This window comes from Orcinus orca, chromosome 14 (genome assembly GCF_937001465.1).
Source record: "Orcinus orca chromosome 14, mOrcOrc1.1, whole genome shotgun sequence".
NCBI classification, from domain to species: Eukaryota; Metazoa; Chordata; class Mammalia; order Artiodactyla; family Delphinidae; genus Orcinus; species Orcinus orca.
In genome coordinates this window covers 55,065,761-55,088,572 of record NC_064572.1, presented here as the reverse complement: position 1 = coordinate 55,088,572, position 22,812 = coordinate 55,065,761, and the positions used below count along the sequence as shown (strand labels likewise).

Below are 22,812 nucleotides of genomic sequence, written 5' to 3'. Positions count from 1 at the left end.
TGAAATGAAGTGAAACGCAATAAAGTGAGGTATGCCTGTAAACGGAAAAGGTGTTGGAGGAAAAGCCATGAGTTGGGAGAAGTTGATGAGTGAGGAAAACTTACTATATGTAAGCAGTTGATCTAAAACTGGACCATGATACAAACACAACAAAATCATTATAAGTAGAGACTCCAGGATTTTAGAGTTCTGTTGGAACCCGTTGATCTCTAGAGAGATCAAGATCTAGCTTATTCCTCATTTGACAGACTATTTGGGGTACACCTTCATTTTGTTGGTATACATAGAGAGGTCATGAAGTTGTCCTCCTATATGATAATATCTGTTACTGTATATTAGTCAGAAAATGAGATCCTACACCCCTACTTGCTCCAATTGTAAGGGTCAAGATTTTACCATCTGCTGAATTCAACAGTAGGAAACATGAAGTGGTAGTATGAGAAATCTTAGACTTCAAATCCAGATTTCAGGGTTTAAGTTCTGAACTTGCCACTTCTTAGATAAGGAACCTTGGGCAAGTTAACTTTTGCCTTGCGGTTTTCCCAGTTGGAAAATAGGGTCTGTTTTTACCAATGTCAGAGAATAGGTGTGATGATTAAATGAGAGAACGTGGGCATAAACGTGCTTAACAAAGAGCTTGGCACATGGGAAACTCAGTGAGTGATGGTAGTTAAATATACTAGCTTCTGGGACATTATATGCATTTTAAAATAGTAGCTTCATTTCTCTTCCTTTCCTCCTTGAATCCAAGGGTCTGCTTCTCTTAGGATCACATTGCTAGTGGTAGCAATCATCATTGTACGCTTGTTAAATGGTTTGATAGGCAAAACATGTTTTTCATATTTTATGGCCCTTATCACCATATAAGCACAAATATTTTCTGTGACTAAGATGCTCTCAGTACAGGAAACAAAATTCCTGACGGGGACCAAGATAATCTAAGAGGCTTCTCCATATGTTATCAGAATAACATGTTAGATTGAAATCTTCAGAATATGGAAAAGTCAAGAGTTCTTTTCTTTATTAAAGTTATTTGGGAAGGTGGTCTGAGAGTAACATCAATGAGGACCCCAGCCTAGCAGCAAGCTAATTATTTCTGGAAACTACATAAATCCTTTCATTTAGTGAAACGTATTCTCATTATGAGCGTAACACGACTGACTTGCCAGCGCCATGGTGATGAGCCCCACTCTTGCCAAAGCTCCCTTGGCACATTGCTAGAAGAGATCACAATTCTTCTGAGAGGTTCAGTATCACATGGAGGATACACATAGACTGGTTGAAAGACAAATTGGTGGGCTTCCCTGGTGGCGCAGTGGTTGAGAATCCGCCTGCCAATGCAGGGGAAACGGGTTCGAGCCCTGGTCTGGGAAGATCCCACATGCCGCGGAGCAACTGGGCCCGTGAGCCACAACTACTGAGCCTGCGCGTCTGGAGCCTGTGCTCCGCAACAAGAGAGCCCGCGATAGTGAGAAGCCCGCGCACTGCGATGAAGAGTGGCCCCCGCTTACCACAACTAGAGAAAGCCCTCGCACAGAAACGAAGACCCAACACAGCAAAAATAAAATAAATAAATAAATTTAAAAAGAATAACAACCCAAGCCAAGCTGTAGGATGTTATTTGAAATTCAAAATAGATTAAGTCTCAGGAAGATAAATAAACCAAGTGCCCACTGTTTTTTTTTAAAAAAAAAAAAAGAAAGACAAATTGGTAATCATCTAATCCGTGTGCTGTGAGCCTTTTAAAAAATTACATGGAGGAGGCGCCTAGAATGAAAAAGTATTCAGCGTCTTCCCATTCTACTCTTCCTAGCCATTTATTAGGCATTTCCTGTATGCCAGGTACTCTGCTAGCCTTTAAAAAATATTATCTAATATAATTCTTACAACAACTCTGGTATGAATTATTCTCTTGATTTTAAAGATGAGGAAACAGGAGGTTAAGAGAGGTTCAAAATGCAGCTCATAAATGGTGGAGTTCAGATTTGAATTTAAGTCTGACCCCAAAGACCAGTTACACTAAATTACTTTGCAAGTGGGTTTGTGGTACATGGGTGGGCAGAGGCCTTTACCTTTAACCTGTGGTCAGATGCTGGTCTTACAGTCAACAAGTCCTGTGGCTACTGAAATTGTCTTAGAGGTATGCGTTTGGACAAAGATTTTCCTTGGCTGCTATGTTTCAGGTTGCATATCCTGCAGAAGTTCTAGAATAAATTGGAATAGGAGTCTTACCTGGTTGCCTCAAAGCAGGAATGGAACCAGACTCACAGGGAACTCTGTTGTCCCAACTCATTCATTTACCAACGTTTAGTTGGTGTATTCAGTGCCTACTTGCTGCTAGGCAACTGCAACACATTTGTGAGCAAGATACATAAGGCTCCAGCTCTCCTTACACTCTGGTTTATATTTTAGGCTCTGAAAATTCCAGAATCGTGCTGGATTTCCAAAGAGGAATGGAGTTTGCCAGTATGAAACTCTGTAGTGGAGATAGTCCAATGATTTGATTGCTTTTGTAGACCACAATATTTCTTCTCTATTCCTCGAGTCTAAGTAAATGTCAGGAATACTGAAAAAGTTGAAACTGACATGTTTCTATCAACAAATCCATATTGTTTGGATGCAGAGGGATAAAACAGGTTTAGAAATCACCCACCCTCCAGGTATGCTGCTCTGCTTGTATCATTTGTGACCTATGTTGGTGCTTTGGGTATTCATTGGATTCTTAATGTGTCAGAACTGTAAGTGCAAATGCAGATCTCGACTCTTGTTTATTTCTGCCCTGGAAGGTCAGATAAACATGTCCAAAGGTTCTCTGCTAGACAAACATTATACTTGTTATAAAGAGTCTTTTTTCAGTAACAGAAACAATGGCCCCCTCCAAAAACCAAACAAAAGCCCCCAGAACTGGGTTTTCTGAAATCTACCCCTCCCACGAACCCCCAGGCAAGTATGTAGCTGACCATTTCTTTCTTTATCTCTGAGGCCTGGAGGAGGAGGGCAGTCAGCATAAAACTTCTACTCTGAGAGGAGGCTGGAACACAGTGGCTAAACTCAGGAATTCTGAAGCTGGAATGCCTGAGTCCAAACGTTCGGCTCTGCCTCTAACCAGCTGTGTGACCTTGGCAAGTTACTTAACCTCTCTGTGCTTCAATATTCTCCTCTATAAAATGTGGATGATAAGAAGAGTACCTACCTCATTGTTGCCCTGTGAAGACTAAAGGAGTTAAAACATGTAAGTCATTTAGAAAGGTGCCTGGCACACAGTGAGTGTTCAAAGGTAGCTATTATTGATTATGAGGTTCATTGTGTTGTGAATCTTCTTAATGTGTCCTCCCAGACAAATACCCGTGAGTCCCTACAACAAGCCACGTACTTAGGACTAGTCTGAGAATTCTCTGACCTGCTGTATTCAATAAACCACAGGACATGTCCGTGAGATGCTTCCATCTGGAGGGTCAAGGGGCAGATGGGGGTAGGAGAAGGGAGAGAAATAGTGTGTTGCTTTCTGTTGCCAGCACTAAATGGACCCTTGTTTAAAAGCTTGGGAGTCTAGAATCCTTCATTATAGTAGCCTCATCATTTGGGGAGGAAAGTAGGAAGTAAAACACAAGCTAAGGAGCTATACATTTTCCTTGTTGCATGTATTGGAACTTGAGGCCATTTGTTAGCTAGAATTTACCTAGGACTTAAAATGTGGCAAATTCTGTTTTGGAAACCGAGGTCTGTATAGTGGTTTAGGTAAAAGTCTCACTTAAAATTCATAAGACGTTTGCACCTAGTGAGGGAAGCAGTATGTAACTGTATTTAAAAGCTACTGCTCTTTCTAAATTGTGCTTTTAAATGTTCCAGGAGCAAAGGCCCCAGTAAGGAATCATTTTTGCTAAGCACAGCTAAGCCAGAGAGGTCAAGTGGTGTAGCAGGCAACTCCTGGGCCTGGGGAGGAGGGCTATTTGAATGAATCAGCAGCTTGGTTCCTTCATGAGTTTTTAGGTTGAGTCATGATTAATGGCTAGAATAGCCATTTGGGGGAAACTCTTGGGGATTTCAAAAGTCTCAATTTTCCTCTTTCTGATGCAGAAAAAGAAATAGAGTATGGAATCACCACAGGTAACATAACCCCCAGGAACAGATAGCAGTTTTCTTCACCCATAGTATGAATATTTAGTGAGAACTAGCCTCAATTTAACTCTGTCAGCAGGAGGACACACCCTGTGTTATATAACATGCAAACTACAAATAGTTAGGAGAGGAGCCCTGGCCTCAGGCATGGAATTATTTCTTTTTTCGAGAAAATAAAAATTTTCCTAAACCAAGGTTTAGTTAAGTGACGATGGAAACAAAATTTAGTGGCAAGAGGTACTATTCTTCACCTATCTTTGTTTCAATATTATTTCAAAATACAGTCAGCCCTCCCTAACCGCAGGTTTCGCGGATAAGGAGGGAGGAGGGACTGTACTCGGCCATTTTCTAATATATCAGGCACTTGAACATGCATGGATTTGGGTATCCATGAGGGGCCCTGGAACTAATCCCCTACGGATACCGAGGGACAACTGTACCTGCTCATCATGTGATCTTAGGTAAGTTACTTTCCTCTCAGTGCCTTAGTTTCTTAATATGTAAAATGAGATTAATAGTAGCATCTATGGCATGGGGGTCTTGTGAGGATTAAATGAACTGACACACGCAAAATGCTTAAAATAGTGCCTGCTCGCTCACAGTATTTGCTTTTATTGCTATTACAATATACATTTATGTTTAATAAGTCCTGTGTTTAGATGACCAAATACATTATGCTTCTAATAGTTCCTCTGAAGAGAAAAATCATTAAGCAGTGTGGAAGTACACTTTATCTCATTTTCCTCTGTCAACCATGCCGAATGGGGACCTACTTGGTCTGGTCCACACACCCACAGCAGACTAGGCTTTGGAGAGGAAGGGAGTAGTCTGTGTAGGGCTGATCTTTTATTTTTCAACCTATTCAGCAATGGCAAACATCTCTCACACACAAAGACAAACTCTAACTGAATGATTTGTTTATTTATCCGCATCACTTATTCCTACAAGTATTTGGAATGGCATTAGAAAACCACTCTAGACTGTTACATATGTATCCTGCTTGGGATTTTAGACGAGGATCTTAACTTTAGAAATTCAGTAGCACCATAAGGATAGATGCAAAACTCACCTCTCCTGTATCTATAATAATTCTCTACTTATTGTTCCTGGAGAGACACACAGGTTGCACTGTTCCTGTCACATCTGTCTTGAAAGAATGTTTGAAAGATGAAAATGGTAAAATAGCTGAGAAAATATCCAAGTGGTATCCTGATTAAGCAGACCACTGAGCCAGTTTTTGTTTAATGGAAGCAGAAGTAGGCTCTTTTCTGCTTATATCAAGGCTTCCTATAAAGTGATCAAACATCCTTGTTTTCACCTTCTTGTCCCAGCTTCTTTGAGGTTTGGGCTCCTACCGAGAGCAGCATAACATAGGGAGAGGGAGTCCTATTTTTCTCAGAATGATGAAAGGAAAATAAGATGGTGAGTCAGCCGGCCAGCAGGCGGCTACTGCGTAGGGAACACTCGGTACTGCTCGCCCTCTCCTCCACCTGGTATCCTGGCTGTTCCTGAATTAGCTCCTATTGCTGCGTACAATGCAACAGACTTGATAGAGGGGTTCTAGGCTCACCCCACCTCCCTCATCTCCTGAAATTCTTGACATTGACTGTCCTCTATGGCTAACTCAGAAATATCAGAAACTGCATGAAGAGCATGGCTACTCTAAGAAGGGGCTGGAAGCCTGGAACTCCCCCTGCCCAGGGCCCCATAATGATGCACTAGAAAAGTTGACAAAGAGGCCTTTGACTTAGGAGAGAAGAGATGTTACCTCATAGTGATGCATTAAAACGACAGAGCTGAGTGTTCCTGCCACCAGTGCAGAATTAAAATGGTCAGAGTTAAATGGGATAGAAGGACATAGCCAAGAGGAAAGAGTAATTATGCACAGTTGGTCAGTGTAATTGCATTTATACAGTCTGGAAGGTTTGCCACCGAGCCGTGCGGGGTACCTCCACTCAGCCTTTCTCAACTGAACACAGAAAAGGATTTGCCGATTTTCTCAGATTCCCTAAGGATAATATAGAACATTCTAGATGAATAAGAGAGACATTAATTTATGACATACAGTGGATGCCTTAGGGCAATAAATCTTAATTCTCTCAGGTTAAGAAAGTGTCCCCACTGTTCTTGGCATAGCATGTTTCAAAGATGGGGCTAGTAATATAGACAGCCCATGGGTGGGGATGCCTCTCTGGTCAGGGGGTAGGATATGTTTTCTTCAACCCCTCGACTCAGTTCAGGTTTTGGCATATATATAATTGTGAAATGCCATTCATTCATTCACTCAACAAGTAACTGAATCTCTTGCCCTTTTCTAGGCACTGTGCCAAGAGCGGGAGTTAGCATGGTAAACAAGAAACAGACAAACACAGGTAAATGATACGCTATGTTGGGGAAAAACTCCAAGGGACCAGGAGGGGGAAAAATAATGGGTTTGGGAGTGTGGATGGTGAGTGTGTCAGGAGGTAGGCATACTTTAAAGAGGGATGTTCCTAAACCTACAAACATCGCCTCAGCTTGGTAGAGTCACCTATCTGGCAGGTGGTGGTAGCCATTTACGCAATGTTTATGCATTTATGCAGAGAAAAAAATGTTATCTCACTGCTTCACAGTTATTTCATAAACACAAACAGTTCCTTCTCAGGATCTCTGCCATGGTGCTGGGAATGTCTGCATTGCCAGCACATAAGAGAGGGCCTGGGACATAGCAGGCATGCAATAATGTTCAATAACATTAATGGATAAATGAAAGGGACTTTTAGAACCATAGGATGTTGAATCTGTGGTGTCATAGAATAAGTCAATTCCACATTTTCTCTACTTATTGTTGAATTTTTGGCAATAATAAAGCATTTTCATTTTTTTCTTGATCTTATTTTCTGAAATCAAAAAAAATCACAGAGAATGTAAACTCCTGAAAAAAGTTGCATTTCTCTTCCATATAAAAGGGGAAAAAATCCTCAGGTTTCTGGTGTAGTAAGTATTATGTGTGTGTTGATTTTTGCCTGTGTTGCTTCAATTCCTGTCTTGTACTTCTGTGACGATATGGCATTGGATATCTGACCTTAGAATGCTTTCCAAAACATTCTACCAATTTATTCCTATATTTATAAAGAAGAACCTTGCAATATTTTAGAGCTTTTTCTTTAAACAACTCTAAAGCTTACTTGTGACATAATTTTCTCCTTTACTACTAAAAGAGCTATGCCAAGTGTATGAAACAATCATTTTGACATTTCTTGAATTTCTTTTACAACAAGAAAAGTTATATATTTATTACTCTGGTAGAATGATATGTAAATAATTAAATCCTAGAAGATCAATAGTTTGAGACATCAGTAGGACTGGATGATGGTAAAATTTTATGTGTCAATTTGGCTAGACTATGGTGCCCAGTTGTTTGATCGAACACTGCTTTAGATACTGTTGTGAAGGTACTTTGTGGATGTGATTAACATGTACAGTTCCAGTTGACTTTAGGTAAAAGAGATACCCTTTACAATGTGATTGGGACTCATCTAATCACTTAAGACCTTAAAAAACAGAAACTGAGGTTTCAAGAAAAGAAGGAATTCTGCCTTAAGACTGAAACATAGAAATCTTGCCAGAGTTTCCAGCCTGCTGGCCTGCCCTGTAGATTTTGGATTCAAGACTGCAGCATCACCTCTTGCCTGAATTTCTAGGTTGCTGGTCTGCCCTAGGGACTTCTTTTTAATTGAAGTATACTTCACTAACAATATTATATTAGGGATTTTAGGCTTACCAACTCGCATAATTGAATAAGCCAATTCCTTAAAATAAATCTTTCCATATATATAAAATAGGATATACCATATATAGGTATATTCCACACATAGGATATATATATATGTGTGTGTGTGTATCTCCTATATCTATATCTGTCCATGTCTCTCCATGTATATGGATATACACATATACATATATTTATGGATACATATATATATATGAATGATTCTGCTTCTCAGGAGAACTCTGACTGTTGCAGACTGTTAGGTTTGACTGTTTGATTCTTCTCTCCTGCAATCCAGTTGGACCAGGGAAAACTTGGTAACAGTTTCTAGATTTCTACTGCTCTGATGTGAGAGCAGAGAGATTAAAAAGGAAACCAAGGCAGTGTCCCACTCTTAAAGCTGCCCCCTCCCGAAAGGAAAAAAGCTTGGTGCTGGGGAGAGGAACACTGAGTACACCCATTCATTTGATTCATTTTGTTGTATATTTGGCAAAACAGAAAAATATGGGTAAGATTTTGAATCTTCCTAAACCATCATATGGGTCTGGCAGGTATTCTGTGAGTCATGAGTCTGTCCTGGAGGGAGTGGCGGTGCTTCAGTATTTCTCTATATGATGGGGCTCAAGGGGCACTGTCACTCGCAGCATTCATCTCATGACAGCATTTTTGTCATCTCTGGTACATGATGTGAAATGATGTGAAGAGGAAAACTAGAAAAGGTATAGTGGATATAGTTCTAGAGTCACAGATTCAAATATTTTGTAGCTAAGATTGATTTTGAGATATTTCTTGGTATTGGGGTATTGGTACTTGAGGTAACTCACTTTGTTCTATTGCCCTAGCTTGTATCTGTAATAGAACCAGCCAAACATCTGGAGATTCCAAAGGTTGATATCCAGCTGGTTGCATATATCATTGGTTGTATATCTCATTGTAGTATATACCATTTTTCACCACTAACCATCACTTCACTCACTGATGGTAACAAAATGTCTCCTAAATAGCTAGAACCAAGATTCAGAAGCAGAGTTTCTGTTTCTCCCCCATCCTCTCATCAATTTCACGTCATCCCACCCTGGACCTTCCATCCTGCAGCAGCATTTTTTCATTTCTTGTCCCATGTTCTGTCAACCTGGGTGGCAGGGTTAGCTCCATACTCTGTCCCTTTGTTCTTAGGATTTCCATTTCCATTTATTTCCATTGTGGACCAACTTTACTCCACATTTCTAGTAGCATACATTTTACCTACCTCTCGTGTAATTCATTTTTCTTGTATTTATACAAGATCTAAATAGACCCTGAAATCTTGATCACTGAAAGGCTGGGTTGGGGAAGGATAGTGTAATTCAGGTCGTGGAGTTTCATTCCAATTTTACAGAAGATAAATGGGGTTACATGTCTTTCCCAGGACACACAACTCCTACTACTTAAACTTATACCTGGTCACTACTCTCTAACTTGATTGCTGACATCAGCACAAAGAATGTTGATGTTTTATTATTCTAGAGTATGGAAGATTGCTTGAATTGTCTCTCCTAGATCCTTGGGCTGTGACAAAGTGAGAGAGTGGCATGGACATATATACACTATCAGATGTAAAATAGATAGCTAGTGGGAAGCAGCCGCATAGCACAGGGAGATCAGCTCGGTGCTTTGTGGCCACCTAGAGGGGTGGGATAGGGAGGGTGGGAGGGAGGGAGATGCAAGAGGGAAGAGATATGGGAACATACGTATATGTATAACTGATTCACTTTGTAATAAAGCAGAAACTAACACACCATTGTAAAGCAATTATACTCCAATAAAGATGTTTTAAAAAAAAGAATGAATAATAGAACTAAAATGAATCTTAAGATATCTAATAGACCTCACTGCTTTCAGGTAGTTTCTAGACCAGAAATGGCAAAACAAGTTTAGACTCATATAAATAGTCTAATTAATTGCAGGTGACTGCCTGAAAGCCTATGTTGATATGAATTCTGTGATCAAATCCAGGCTCTGGATTTGCCATGATTGATTAGTGATGTCTGACATGGGCAAGGGATAGGAAAGTGCTGATACTCCTGATACATAACTTCCATTCCTGGTTAAAATCAGCAGAGATGGAGAATTACTTCTTCAGTTTAAAATGACTTCACACAATGAGAAAGGGTTCCTGGTGAGCAAAGGCAGGGGAAAATTCATCTTGCTACAGAGGAAAGAGGATGTTGACAAATAGCCATATTTTTTGAGTATGATAACTTTTCCAAAAATGTGCTAAAATAGAACAGTACTCTTGAGATGATTATATGAACTGTGAGAGAAACTTTAAAGCCTAATAGAATGCCTTTGCTTGTTTTCCTAGATCAGAAGGACACAATACTTAGAGTGAAAATATGAAGTCAATGAAAATTGGCATTCTTCACAATTGAGGGAAGTTGATCTTTCCATGGTCAGAAAACATTCTTAAATTGGACTTTCAGTACTCTAAATTTAAACATAAATTTAAAAAAATACTGTTTTCCATTTAATGGAAAATCCATTTCCTCATAAAAACAGAACTTGCTGTTCTTGGTTCAGATAGCTTCAGAGACAGTTTTTTTTTTTGTTGTTTTAAAATATGGTTACCCTATACTTAGCTTAGAAATAAACAGAAGCCAAAATAAATTTCTTTCAGAGACGTTAGCCTGGAAATATGATTCTGTTGTGGCTAAGGTCCAACAGAACATCTGAAGGACTAATGATGTCTTTGTAAATGCAGGCAAATGGATTTACAACCCCCTTCATAAAACGTGCATAGTGACAGCAATAATAATCACACCTACTTTTTGAATAATAAGCCACCATTTATTATCATTTATTATTATATGCCTGCTTGCTTCCTGACTTCCTTCTTTCCTTTCTTCCTCTCCCCTCCCCTCCCAGCTCTTCCTCTTCTTGTTTCCACAAATACTGAGTTCCTATTATGTTTCAGGAACTATATAATACTCAGGATATGATGACATTGGGTTTCCAGATAGACAAGGATTCTGACTTCACAGAATTTACACTCTCGTGGGGAAAGCAGGGTATTCATTAAGTATTAACAATGATGTGTTGTGTCAGGATGGGCTGAAATGTCTATCTGTATCCTTTTTGGTGGACAAAGGGGAAATTTGGGGACTAGAAAAGAGTGATTTCAGTGTGCAGCTATTTATTGCTTACTACTATGAGGAAGGGAGAGGACAAATGGATATTGTTTTGCAAGAAATTGGGTTAAATTCATATTAATAAGAGAAATCAAACTTTAAAAAAGTATATAGACCAGAAATAGAGAACAGACTTGTGGTTGCCCAGTGTGGGGGAGGAGGAGGGAGAGGGGTGGACTGGGAGTTTGGGGTTGGTAGATACAAACTATTACATTTGGAATGGATAAATAACAAGGTCCTACTGTATAGCACAGGGAACTATATTCAGTATCCTGTGATAAACCATATGGAGAAGAATATGAATAAAAGAATGTCTCTGTGTTTAACTGAGTCACGGCTGTACAGCAGAGATTGCCACAACTTGTAAATCAACTCTACTTCAATTAAAAAAAAAAGAAAAAAATGTATATAGACCAGATATCTTGATCTTTAGAAAGAAATTTACCTTTATCGTGGTAAGTTCTGTGCTGTCAGCTGGGTTTGATTCTGCTGTAATGTGGGGACTGCCAGGAAGTGGCTCCAGACTTCCTCACTTTCTCTCTAATCCCTACGTATAGGTCTCCCTTGATTTCAGCAGGGTGGTTGAGGGTGATGAACGTTATTGTGTTATTGGATGTTAATTGTTATCAATATTTTTACTAAACAAATTAGTCTGTCATGAATCTAGCTATAGCTTAAAGAGTTTTAATCAAAACAGCATACATTTGTGGTTTTTCAAAGCCGTATCTTAGTTTAAAAAACACAGTGGAGGACTATTACAACATTGAAGATGAACAATCAAAGCCCTTAGTTTCTTTAAAAAGGAAGAGGTGGTTGTCAATGATGAAACAATGAATACTTCTTGGGTTGGTGCAATTTAAAAATATCCAAATATCTCAAGACATAAAACCTGTGTGCTTCTATCTTTTACTCCATGGACTTGTGTGAACTGGGATTTCTACATAATGCCATAGTGAAAATAAATATAAGAATAATCTTGGTACTGTACCAGAATCAGAAATATTCCTAATAGTTAGAGGCTTTGTAATAAAAGAAAAAGCCACTTCTTTTAGTAAAATATTTTATATCCAAAATTTATAACAAAAATGTAAGATTAAATATATAATTTTGATCTTAATAAATTAAGATGATTTAAGTCTCTAATATTTTTGTTACTTCATAAAGTAAAATATGCTGAACATTTCTAGCATCAATTTAACACATCTGAATGACTTTTCTTCTTTTTTTAAAATTATGTTCATTCAATCATGGATTCTGTCATATAAGCGCCTATCTCAATGTGTTCAATGAACTACCTGGTTTTTTTTTTTTTTTTTTTTTTTTTTTTTTTTTTTTTTTTTTTTTTTGCGGTACGCGGGCCTCTCACTGCTGTGGCCTCTCCCGTTGCGGAGCACAGGCTCCGGACGCGCAGGCTCAGCGGCCATGGCTCACGGGCCCTCGCCGCTCCGCGGCACGTGGGATCTTCCCGGACCAGGGCACGAACCCGTGTCCCCTGCATCGGCAGGCGGACTCTCAACCACTGCGCCACCAGGGAAGCCCAATGAACTACTTTTTAATCAAATACCATGGTCAGATGAGTGGTGGTGGCTAGTGGTGGGGAGGATGCTGCTTTAGAATGAAGGCTCTTCAGTAGGAGAGTAAGACTACTAGTTTCCTAAGTGTGATGCAGTGGGATTAGAAGAAGCTTAGAGAGAATAAACAATTAAACATTTTAATCATGCAGTTATTGGGGTAGCAACATAGAGGAATGAAACCAGTCCTTGATGGGGCCCATTGGTGGAGAAATCTAATCAAGCAGCACACACCTGAGGTGGGCCGGTTCCTTCCCTCTTATGGCTAATGTATCACAGGTGGAAAGTTGCAACCCTATAGAAAGTTACGGAGAAAGATTATGCAGCAAAGTAGGCCAGGGCCCTGGAAGGAGAGATGTTGGAGTTCAAATTTATGCTTCTTATGCTCTCGACCTGTGTCTCACCACCTCAAGTGGGAGTTGGGAAGGATGACCTCTTAATTCTTTCATTTTATACCTTCCTTTGGAACAATGCAATCCATTGAAAATAAACAAATGCATCTTTTAAGAACCATTTTACTAATAAAATTAAAATCTGAACTTGTTACATAGTTTTTGCATTTGAACTTCACCTGGCATTTCCTTCCTGTTCTTCTTCCTTGATTCTGTTCCCTGCCACATGGTAATGCAAAATGCTAACCTTGTATATATCTTTCCATGCTTAAGTAGCTCTCTTGCATGTTTCTTTTTGTCATTGTTTTAGAAAATGAGATATTATTCCCATTTCAGTGCATTTGGATTTTATCAATTAATAATTCCTATGGAAATTTCTCTAGGATAATTGGGTTTTCTAGGTATAGAGACATATATCAGGAATAACATATTATTTTTTTTCTTTTTTAATGCTCACATTCATTGTTTTACTTTTTTTTACTTACTGGATTTTCTAGATGCTTCATGGAAATAATAAAGAATGTTGGTATTATATATCATTTCCTCTGTAATACTGGTTAATTTAAAATACTATATGACATTAGGATATCATATCAGCGTCTGTTGATATGATATAAATATTTTGACGTGTCATCAAATTCTGTTTGCAAAAATTTATTTTTAGTTTTGGCATCTATGTTCACGAGGAGAATTGGTTCATTATTCACTCAAATGTTGTTTATTGAGCACCTGCTTTATGTCATGTATCAGTCTGGGTACTAAGGTTGTAGTATTTAAGCATAAACATCCCTGTCCTTATTGAGTTTATATCTAAGGGAAAGGGCTCTTTCTCGTTCTCCTCCCCCTCCTCCTCCATCCCTTCTTCCTCCTTCTCCTCTTCCTCTTTTTCTTCTTCTTTTTTGTTTAATACCTTTATCAGTTTTGATGTTAGAATAATTTTATCTTCCAAAATTTAACTGAAGAAATTTTCATCTTCTTCCTAGGAATGGAATAGATTAAATAAATATTTGTCTGTTCTTTAAAAGATAGCAATACATGGCTATGACCCCATCTGGTGTTGATGCGTTTTTGAATGGTGGGTTTTTAATCTCCATTCCAGTTTTATGATGATTGGAATATTTGAGTTTTCCATTTTTTCTTAGATCAGTTTAAAGAATTTGTGTTTTCGGGGAAAGCGTTTTCAAATGTGTTTTGAATGCATCGTAAACAGTTTCGTGATATATTCTCTTACAATTCTTTTAATTGCTCCTACATCTGTGGTTATATTTCCTTTCTCAACTCTAATATTGCTTTACTTTTGCTCTTGTTTTTTCTTATTCAAGGGCCTGATGGAAAAAATTACCTATTTTTTTCCTCCAAAGAACCAGTTTGTGGATTTCTTTATCTTTTTTCAATCCTTTCTTTTTCTGTTTTCTATTTTATTAGTTTCAGTTTTTATCTTTATTCTCTCATCATTGCTTCTTCGTTCATTTTATGGTTCTTTTTTTCCAATTTCTTAAGATTAGTACTTAGCCCCTTTGCATTATTCTTTCTTACTCATTCTTCTTTAATAATAAAGGCATTTAAGGCTATAACATTTCTATGAAGTAGAGCTTTCCCTTTATCCCATAGATTCTGAATAAATGGTTCTCTCGTTGCTTTCTAGATGATACTGATTTCTCTTTTATTGTACTTTTTTGATCTAAGACTTACTAGAAATATGTTTCTAAATTTTTCAGTGGTAATTCTTGTCACTTATTTCAAGTTTCATTGGTGTATGATCAAAAAGACAGAGTTTGTAAAAATCTTCATTTTTGGAATCCATTAAGTTTTTGAATCGAGTACATGATTAACTTTTCAACGTGTTCCATTGATATACAAGAAAAATTGTATCCTCTATTTGATTGTAAATGTTCATGCAGAGACTCAGTGGTGTGCTGATAAATGTTTAACAACCAAACCTCTAGATACGATTTGTAGCACTTGTAGCATTTGTTTTCCATGGTGTATATACTCCCACCATGACCTATTTCTAGTTACTAATGTGACATCACTGAACATGAAGATGGGAAGAGATACTCACAACTGGCTTCCAAAAGCTGGTACAAACTAGTTCCTCTACCCTACCACATAATTTATTAAATCAACCTTATTGACCGTATTATTAAATTTTTCTGTAACCTTAACTAACTTTTGACCACTAGGTTCTGAAAGAATTGTATTGAAGTCTCCTATTTCAATTGTGTTTTTCAAGTTTTCTTTGTATATCTAATAGTTTTTGATTCACATATTTAGCTGCCATTTTTTTAGTATGTATAGTTTGTAGTGATTTAGCTAAATTCCTCAATTATACTTTTTATCACAACATAGTGATTCTTTCAATCGTATATAATGTTTTAGCCTTAAATTCCACCTTATATGTTATTAATGTTGCCATTTCTGTTTTCTTGTCTGGTATCTCCTTGCTGATCCTTTTATTTTCCATCTTCTTTACCACTTCAACTTAAATGCAAGTTTGCAAATAACAAAATGTATACAACGTAATCCAACAGTCTTTATATTTTAATAGGACACCTCAGTCTATTCACATTCAATGTAATGACTTTATTTCTTCAATCTTTGCATTTCATTAGTCATTTTCTTATTTCTTCTGTTTCCTTTTTCTTAACCTAGCTGGTTTAAGTTTATATTCATTCTATTTCTTTCCCCTTGTTAAATTGGAATTTCTTGTGTATTTTTCTCTTTTGGTAATGGTTGTCTTCCACCAGATGAATAAACCCTGACTTGGTGTGCACTCATTGTTTGATGCTGTTTCTACAGTTCTCCCTGCCCTACAGGATGAGACCATTAAAATACTTTCACTTCTCTCACCTTTCTTTCCCCTCTTGCTACCATTAATCTTTTGGAATGCTTTTCGTTTTTCCAAATGCCTAGATTTTGTTATCACAATTTAGTACCTATTAGAGTTTTCCTTAGAGTATGTCCCTGCTATTTCAAAAGCCTTCTTTACCCCTTAGGTAAGCAATATCATGTAGTTTATCCTCATCTTTTTATGTCTGTATCTTCAGCTGTCGATCTCTATCCATCTTTATGTACAAATACATCACATTTATTTTGTTCACTGCTCTTTTATCTTTCTCTTTTTCCATCTTTCGGTCAGTTTTTGGTTTCACTTATTATTTGGTTAATGTTCCTGAGTATTTTCCTTAGATGGAATATATAGGTGATTCACTCTCTGGGGTCTTGCACATCCTGAAAGGGCAATCATAGCTTGATAGGGCATAGAATTAAGTTGCAGTCTTTGCTCTTAGCTGTAGATTTGATTCTACTGGTTAACTTCCAATGTTATAAATGCTAGTCTGATATTTTTCTTCCTGTGTAGGTAGTAGTTGTTATTGTTGTTTTGCTTGGGAGCTTGTAAGATATCTCTCTTTATCCTTAAGAGATCAAAAACTTTATTACAGCATGCCTCAGTGTCTCTTTTTCTTATTCCTGTCCTTGAAATCAGAGAGCCCTTTCAATCTGCAGACCAAAGTCTTCCATTATCTCAGAAACATTTTTCCTTTTATTTGTCTAAATACTACCTCCTCTCATCTATCTCCCTTTATCCTTCTAAAATATCTGTTATTCATATATTAGGTCTCCTGGATATAGACTCTAAGTCTCTAAAATTTTTCTTCATGATTTCCATTTCTATAGTTTTTTCCTCAAGTGTTTGGGATATTTCTTGCAGGCCATTTTCTAGGCTACTAATTCTGGTTTCAATATGGATCCTCCACAAAAAAGTGAAACGCTACTTTTGTTTGATAAAATTTCTCCTTTAAATTTATCCAGAGTTCCAGAGCATGCATGGATTTTGAAGTCACAGAACAGGTGTTGGAACCCTAGTTCACCCCTTATTAGCTTGTGACCTTGGACAACGTACTTGCTCTCTTAAAGCTCAGTTTCCTCATCTATGAGGAAGGGACTGATTTCACCCACTTAACTATAATAATGATTAAAAAATAGGAAATAAAGAGATTTTTTTCAAGGTATTGGAACCTAAAGAATGTTCCATAAATATTTCAGTGTATCATTTGATTAAGCATCAATATCAACTAATATAAAATTGAAGCATGTGGGAGGAAATCATAAGGCTTTTCTCAACATTAAGTTTGTGTTTTTATGTATTTTTTGGTGGCCTTTGCATAAAAAGCTTTTAAACTTTGCTAATAAATCATAATGTCTTACATTTGTGTAGCACTTGACAGTTTATCTATAGCCCTGTGCTTGAAAACTGGTATTATTATTATAATGCAACTGCTGTGGTAAACGATTTTCCAAAGATTACCTGGCGAACAGGTGGTATAGACTGCTCTCATTCTCTGGTCTGAAAACATTTCTCCTGTTGAGAGTCAATGCCACAAACATCAATAACTGAGTTTTTAAAAATATAATCATCAGTTTCTGGTGGGATTGTATTCATTCAGTTATGTATACAATGAATAGAAATGAAAATATATGCAGAAGCATCTTACTATGTACCATACATTGTTTTGAGTGCTAAGGAGAAAATTGTGAACCAAAACAGATGATTTTTCTGCTCTTGTGAAGTTTACAGTCTAGTGAGAGAGAGATACATTAATCAAAAAATCATATACATACATGTAAACTTACCACTGAGAAGAAGTACATATGACAAGATGATTTTACATTTTTAGGAAGGTTAGAAAAGGCTCCCTGAGGAAATGATGATCAGGTGAGATCAGAAGGAAGAGTTCTGTTAGCCAGGCAAAGGAGGGTTAAGTGGGGAGAGGAGCCTTCAAGACAGAGGGAATAGTATACACAAAGGCCCTGTGTCAGGAGGAAGCCTTTCAGATTGAGAGACTGAAATCACACCAGTGTCACCAGTATGAGAGTGAAGGGGAGTGTGTGAAGGGAGGCTGCAGGGGACCAGAAGATGCAGGATTCTGAGAGGCATGTTAAATACTTTGGTCTTTACCTTAGAGTAATAGGACACCAGCTAGAGTTTTAAGAGGAGTATGTGTGTGTGGTGTGTGTGTGTGTGTGTGTGTGTGTGTGTGTGTGTGTGTGTGTGAGCTGATTGGCACACATCTCTCTGGCTGAGGTGGGAAGAAGGGATTAGAAGAAGGCCAGAGTGGACACAGGTAAACCAGCCACCTGACTGGTTTGAAGAAGTCCAAATGAGGGACAATGGTGACTTGGAGCAGGAGGTGGCAGTGAAGACAGAGGGAAAGGGGCAGATTTGTGAGGTAATTAGGAGGTCAAAGAAATAGGACCTGATGATGAATTATATAGAGAGGCTGAGGTAGAGAGACTTGCCAGTATTAGCTCTAAATTTCTAGCTTGAATAGCTGGGGGATGGTAAATGCACTTATTGTCTTAAGGAATTCCAAGAGAATGCCAGATTTGGGGAGATTAAGATTATGAATTTGGTTGAGTATATTCAATTTGACACCATATAGAGGTTTGAGTTTCACTTGGCTACATATGTCAGATGTAGGAGTAGTCTGGGCTGGAGATAAAACATGTTGAGTCACCTACTGTAAATGGTTATTGATGTCGTGGGTGTAGTTGGAATGATGAATAAGATTCCATCTCTTGTACTTTCTCAGACATTTATTTCTGGAACTCTTTTGACCACTTTATTTAGGAGATTTAGGAGCAGGGGCCAGCATGACACCCTACATCGCCAGGATTAGCTGCATCTCCACAGACACTGGTAGAGAGTGCCTAGGAGCCTGTCTGCACCAACACTTGCATCGTAGAACTGTGAGGTAAGGAAAGCAGGTAGACTAGATGGCCCAGTCCTATGAGGAGAGGATGCATACTCAGATACTATACTGTGAAGAAGGAGGGAATAGGAGAACACTGAAATTGAAGAAAGAGGAAAAAAAGAGGGAGTTTGAGTAGACTATTTGCTCAAATGAAGTTTTACACTGAAGGAGGCTTTTTAAAACTTGAAACTAAATAACCTTGAATTGTCATATTTATTTCCTTTTTCCACTATTGGTGGGAATGAGAGCCCCATAAAGGTGTGATTAGTTATGGGACAAAAAGGACTTTTGTTTTGTCTTTGTTGCACATGTGAATTGTATTGCACATATCAGTGCCCTGCCTCACCATAATTTAAATTGTCTGACCCATAAGCTTGTTATGGACCTCACTGGATCTTGTAGATTTACTGAGCTAGTTAGTGGCAGAGCTGGAGGAAAACCAAGCTCTTTCCACCATGTTTCCTCTCAAGAACTATAATTAGATAAAGTTTGTATTCCTTTAAAATTTATTCTCCTGGGTATTTTATATCCATGCCATGTATTAATTCAGTCATATAAGTACTTGTTTTGATCTATAAATAGTTTTAACTTTTGTGTATTTTTGTGTATGTGCAGCTAGTAATTGGGCTTTGATATATGTATATATATATACACACACACACATATTAGGCATTATACAATGTCATATGAGATATTATATAAGTTATACATTATAAATTATATAATTTATATAATGTATGTGTTGTATATGTATAATACTATGTATTCTATATGTATTACATAGTATCTCTCTCTATATATATACTTTCTGGATTTAGTTCCCATGAGTCCAGAAGTGGTAGCTGGGCTACTCAGTCAGCAGTTTCTACCATCTAATAGCAGCAAAATCCAGAAGGATGAGGTAATCTCAGATGCATTTAGATAGCTGCATTTATTTTTATTTTTACTATTATTGTTTAATAGATCTTTATTGGAGTATAACTGCTTCACAATACTGCGCTAGCCTCTGTCACCCAACAAAGTGAATCAGCCACATGCACACATACATCCCCATATCCCCTCCCTCTCGAGCCTCCCTCCCACCCTCTCTATCCCACCCCTCTAGGTGGTCACAAAGCACCCAGCTGATCTCCCTGTGCTATGCGGCCGCTTCCCACTAGCTATCTATTTTACATATGGTAGTGTATATATGTCGATGCTACTCACACTTCGCCCCAGCTTCCCCCTCCCCTACAGTGTCCTCAAGTCCATTCTCTACGTCTATGTCTTTATTCCTGTCCTGCCACTAGGTTCATCAGGAAATTTTTTTTTTAGATTCCATATATATGTGTTAGCATACGGTATTTGTTTTTCTCTTTCTGACCAGTCTCTAGGTCCATTCACCTCACTACAAATAACTCAGTTTCGTTTCTTTTTATGGCTGAGTAATATTCCATTGTATATATGTGCCACATCTTCTTTATCCATTCATCTGTGAATGGACACTTGGGTTGGACAGCTGCATTTAGATTGCAAACACAGCACAGCAAAAACTTGACTGTAGAGGACAGCTGTCTCTACTCCTCACCTCGTGCTAAGGGACTGACCAGGAAATGAACAGCTTCAAGAGGCCTGGCCTTGCGAACATAAATCCGTAAGTTCGTTGTTACCATTATTCTTCAAGCGTGCGTCCAACTAGCTCATCAGTGTGCACCTGAAATATCCACTGCATGACCTTTCAGCAGACTCTGGGGGCTGGTTCAGGGAATAACGATCCAGCCCGGCCTCAGCCAGCTGTCTGCACCCAACTCAGCTCTCTTCAGACTAACCGTGAAATCTTGGAGAAACAGAACGCCAGTGTTGAGATTTTTATTCCAGATCACACAGCCAGTGACTCAGGACGTGTTTTACGCCGAGGTTCATACTCTAGCCATGGTCCACACTGCCTCTCGTGGGGCAGTGATTAAAAACCAGGGCACGGGAGCCAGACAGTCCTGGATTCAAATCTTCTACTTTCAAGCTGCTTGGAAAAGCTAATTAGCATATTTGAACTTCAGTTTGCTTGACTGGAAGTCGGAGATGATAATACTTGTATCATGGAGTTATTATGAGGAATAACTGCGATAGCAGAGGCCACATGCCCTTGGCACTACATCTGAAATGTAGTTAGGACTCAATAAATAGCACTTTATTGATGGTGCTGTTTTTCTTTTTTTTGCTGTTATTTCCTTTAGAGGAATATTCCTCTGAAACTGCCATAAAAGTTCCAAATTCTTAAAGAAACCAACACCTAACTTACAGCTCTCTGTAAATGACTTTTGGTGCTGAGAGTAAGTATAAACCATGTGGGTTCTGCACGAAGCACTTCAGTTGAAAGTTCCCCCTCAGGTTGGGTTTAGCATACCACTCTTCGGGTGCAACATGAATTTCCTCAGCTAGTTTAAGCACTGACCTTTTAATATTTTCACTAAGGGAAATGGAGATAAATAACACAATTTGAATCTGATAAACCCCTGGGAGATCAAGGAGGGTAATATTGTTGCTGACAAGTTAGTAAAATCACAAGTACCCTGAGAAATTATATACGGGCTCTAATCCTCATCCAGGGCTAATGTCCAGAATCTTCTGAAATAGGCATTGCATACAAGGAAGCTTCTTGCTGCAACTCTTTTTGTTTTTTTGCGGTACGCGGGGCCTCTCACTGTTGTGGCCTCCCCCGTTGCGGAGCACAGGCTCCGGACGCGCAGGCTCAGCGGCCATGGCTCACGGGCCCAGCCGCTCCGCGGCATGTGGGATCTTCCTGGACCGGGACACGAACCCGTGTCCCCTGCATCGGCAGGCGGACTCTCAACCACTGCGCCACCAGGGAAGCCCTTTGCTGCAACTCTTGTGGGGCATGGTGGTAGACACCATTGATCTGAATGTCTGTTCAGGTCCTCTTTTCTGAGAACTGTGTACCCTACTCTGATGCAAGAAACCAGATACCTTAGTGAGGCTGTGTGGGTCAAAAACAATATGCGCTGTGCAAAGGAAGAGGCTACCTGGCTCAGAGCTTGTCCCCTGGCTGCACTGGATAAAGGCTGTCTCCATGGTGCTTAGTGAGGAGGAACTGGATACTGACATCAGAACCCAAAGGGCGTTTCTGTTCCACTGTGTACTGGCTGGTATCATCACCATCATATTTGTCTTTACTAACAGCATCATCTTCACCGAATCCTCCTAAAGGTGAAAACAAAACCTAACCTTATCGAACCAAAGGAAATCGACTTAATTCCAGCAAGGGTGCTGACACCCAATGTAGGAAACTCTGGTAAGTAGTTGCCCTGCCCTCTCACAGAAAACAGTTCCATGAGGCTTCCTTCTGTCTCTGTGTGGGAAGTATCACTCTTTTAAAGCAGAACCCAACCCTGGCTTGGTCTCAGAACCCTAAGGAGATTAGACTTCCCTTGATATTTCTGAAGCATGTTTGGAGTTTAATTTAATTGCATTTAATTGGGCCTCAGAGTAGCTCCAGATTTCTGGGACAGTCCTGGAGCCCACTTCGGCTTCTGCCCGCAGGAATTTCCTTAAACTGAGTCCCTTGTGGTTTCAGTCCAGCAGCTTCCTGGAATAACAGAGCCCACCAGAGCCATTTCTTTTCCTCCTAGAGATGATGAAAGGGCAGGCTGCTGAGAGAGGCTCTCCTCCCTCCCATCTTCACTGCCACCTTGTATCTAAGACTGTGTTTCTCAACCCTATCAGACCCAACACCTAATTAAAGCAAACATTTGGTAATGTCCTCTTTACTATCCTAAAGGAAGATACCCATTCACACAATTAAAACGTTAATGTAACATTTTAGTGTTAATATAAAGGAGAAATAAAAAGAAAACAATTTCTGCTAAAGTGATATATGTATTTCAATATGTAAATTTTCAAACAACCACAGTGGAAGACCTAATGAAGACATTCTATACCAGGCATTTATATATAGAACCTCTGTAAATGCAGAGACTACAAGTGCGAGCTCACACAGTCTAAGATCCAAAAACTACCATCCGTGTTGCTCTAAGTCATGATACTGTGCAGAATGGTGAA

The 22,812-nt window shown here is 38.8% G+C and overlaps 2 long non-coding RNA genes across 4 annotated transcripts in view; one reads left to right on the top strand and one right to left on the bottom strand.

The window, feature by feature from the left end:
- LOC125960952 (uncharacterized) overlaps positions 1–22,812 on the bottom strand; it is a 275,883-nt gene that overhangs the window by 215,370 nt on the left and 37,701 nt on the right. The gene's annotated exons all lie outside the window — the stretch shown is intronic.
- LOC117196435 (uncharacterized) overlaps positions 1–22,812 on the top strand; it is an 80,484-nt gene that overhangs the window by 37,568 nt on the left and 20,104 nt on the right. The window contains exons 3-6 of one of the 3 annotated variants that reach the window (XR_004476605.2): positions 2,983–3,232; positions 6,438–6,491; positions 18,633–18,756; positions 19,575–19,657. This is a non-coding gene — a long non-coding RNA (uncharacterized LOC117196435). Of the gene's footprint in view, positions 1–2,982; positions 3,233–3,921; positions 4,581–6,437; positions 6,492–18,632; positions 18,757–19,574; positions 19,658–22,812 lie in introns of those variants that run through there. The other 2 variants (XR_004476607.2, XR_004476606.2) reach the window with 2 other exon arrangements.